This window comes from Seriola lalandi, unplaced genomic scaffold (genome assembly GCF_002814215.2).
Source record: "Seriola lalandi dorsalis isolate HSWRI2012SDOR001 ecotype SW California unplaced genomic scaffold, Sedor1 jcf7180002054502, whole genome shotgun sequence".
Lineage (NCBI taxonomy): Eukaryota > Metazoa > Chordata > Actinopteri > Carangiformes > Carangidae > Seriola > Seriola lalandi.
The window spans coordinates 254,870-257,794 of NW_019525055.1; the positions used below are offsets into that span (position 1 = coordinate 254,870).

The 2,925-nt window shown below is 37.1% G+C and overlaps 1 non-coding gene across 1 annotated transcript; it reads left to right on the forward strand.

Annotated features, from left to right (window-relative positions):
• The first annotated feature begins 1,759 nt into the window (after nucleotides 1-1,759).
• Nucleotides 1,760-1,832, forward strand: trnav-uac (transfer RNA valine (anticodon UAC)). Its single transcript has one exon. It is a non-coding gene; the product is annotated as a tRNA-Val (tRNA).
• The last annotated feature ends 1,093 nt before the right edge of the window (nucleotides 1,833-2,925 follow it).

Below are 2,925 nucleotides of genomic sequence, written 5' to 3' on the forward strand. Positions count from 1 at the left end.
TAAACCTATTCTAGATCAACTAAATGTGCCTTTTCCTTATGTCTTATGTATTTCGCCTCTGATGAAGACACCGTGCTGTCAAAATGTCAGTATGTCTGCACTTTTAAAAGACGAGGAGCAGCCACAGAGGTTAAGTGAACTCGTAACTTTCTGACTCCCAAACCCCAGATTGTTTTCTTTTTCAGACTTGCATTCTTCAGATTCATGTGATGTCACATGATTTATCAGACTTTCCACAGATCTCTCTGGAGACACAAAAGGCTTCATGCAAAAGGCTTCCTGCAACTTGTTTTTCATATATGCAGTTGTACTTCCTTACACCTGTAAACAGACTCGATATAAATCAGCACCATTCCCCTTTGAGTTGTTGATAACATGTCTAACAGCTTTGGGATTAACCACCAGTGTTGGGCAGTAACACATGACTAACATCTTACAATAACAATAACGCAATCACTTTTTTTTCAGTATGTCTTTGTCTATGATGTCAGTCTATGATGTCAGTTTTCAACTAACTTTCCCAACACTGTTAACCACATTAACCCCAAAAATCAACTGACATGTAAATCTGGGGATTTTTTTGGGGTCCCTGGGGCCCAGGGGCCTCAAGCATTTGCACACTTTGCTCATTCTATAATCCAGCCTTGCTTGGGCCCCTTGTCACATTTAGGATGTTTATGAGTTGTTAGCAGCTCCACCAAAGAGACATTTCACCTCTAAACTTTCCATGATTTAATTTAAATGACCTTTTGAGACCCGAAGAGGTAAAAGTAACAAATATTAGTGAAAAGTTATGAAAACTGAAAACAAATTTGTGTATCTTCAGTTTAAGTTTTTTAAGTTCTTCAATTAATCATCCCACAGCTCCTCAAAGTTTTCTTGTGACCTTTTGGAGGGGCCTGACCTCTACCTTAGGAACCACTAGACTAAATTACTGAACTGTATAAACAGTAAAACTATCTTAACCAGTTATATAACTTGTAATGGAGCATTTTTACATTGCTGTATTGCTACTTTGACTTGCGTAAATGATCTTAGCACTTCTTTAATATTTAGCTGATTCACAGTTGGTTTGGTATGAGGCTCTAGTGACAGGAATATTAGTTGCAGGGACTTTGAGGTTCACTAAACTGACACATGATGTCCTCTGTCATTATCACTTCACAAAACCAACAGACCTTTATTTCTTGGCGAAAGCCTCACATTTTCTTGATCAAGCAATAAAAATCCCTTGTAAAGACTCAAGATGTCCACTGGAGGGCAGCACAGCACACGATATAAGGTGGAAACTTGAGAGGTGAGCAGGATTCACAGAGTAATAATCTCTGTCCGAAAAAATCGTCCTGACGAAAGCATTTATTTGACCATGCAGGACATTATGTGTTTACCTGATGTGATGATTCCTCAGTCCTCTGGACTCATTCAGGTTATAAATGCATGAATGAAGTTTATAGTAACTCAACATTGTAAGAATCCCAGCAGGTGACACCATCACTGTTATGAACTATTTTTACTTTTGCACATTTTTTTTTCTCCAAATACGGCCATACTCTCCCAAAGCTTTAAGTTTTATATTGACAGTACTCCTCTTAGCATAGATTTTCAGCTTTTATAAATGTAATTTAACTTTATTGACAACAAGATTGAAGCAAGAACTTTTTGTTCACTGTCTCAAGCAACACAAGTGACAACATATACAACTAGGTGCCAGATTGAGACTTTGAACTGTTGGAATGTGTTTACAAAAGTGTATTTGTGTGGTTCCATGGTGTAGTGGTTAGCACGTCTGCTTTACACGCAGAAGATCCTGGGTTCAATCCCCAGTGGAATCATGTCTTTGCTGTATTAAGATGCATTTTCAGCTATTACACTGCTCCAGTCCTTGATAAGCAACATGTCCCTGTCCTCATGGGGAAACCAGTATGGAAGACAAAAAGTGACTTCCACTGTCCTCATTAACATACTAACACAGAAATCCAGTAATAGTTGTTACACATTAAGGGTTGAAATGTAGAAATAAAGCAATACATACACAACTTGCAGATGTATGGCAATATTCATGATTATTATATGTGCAGATTAATTACCAACAATTGTATTTATGCTGATTGTATAAATACATGTGCATTTAGTTATATCTAAAATATTTTCTTTAATTTCAGCATATATATATATATATATATATATATATATATATAAATATATTAACATTTATTTAGTAATTTACAATTGAGTTAGCACCCTTCCACCCTTCGTATGGATCAATGTATAAAGTTTAAGAACATAAGCCTGAGGACTAGTCCTCACTCTTACAGATTAAAATCAGATCTGGTGTCCATAAAGCCAGTCCTCCTCACAAGAGGAAGAGCGAGCGTGCACACTCACACAAACACTGTGAGGACATAGTTACTGAATTACATTCACTTGGCCCTAGGAATGGCACTGTCAGCTGCTGTGTAAATCCATCACTCTCCAGACTGAGATATCCCAACTATTTGATGGATTGAAATGAAATTAGATTTCTGGAGGATGAATCCCTGTGAGTTTGGTGATCCCCCGACCTTTCCTCTAGCACCACCATCAGGTCAACATTTTTATTTGTCCATGACTTCAGTTTATGACTAAATGCCTGCAAAACTAATGACATTCCTATCACCCTCAGTTGTTCAGGGATACTTAGCAAATGTTAACATGCTAACATGCCAAACTGAGATGTTGAACATTATGCCTGATCAGCATCAGCTTTTTAGCATTGTCATTGTTTTAGGACATTTTATTCACTGAAAAATCACTTGATTATTGGACATAATAATTGTCAGATGTATTGATAATGAAAATAATTGTTGGTTGTAGCCTCACAGTTCTCCTATGATGGAATAATAGAACCTCGCTTGAGGTTTTCTGTGTGTTGATCGCTTGAAACAT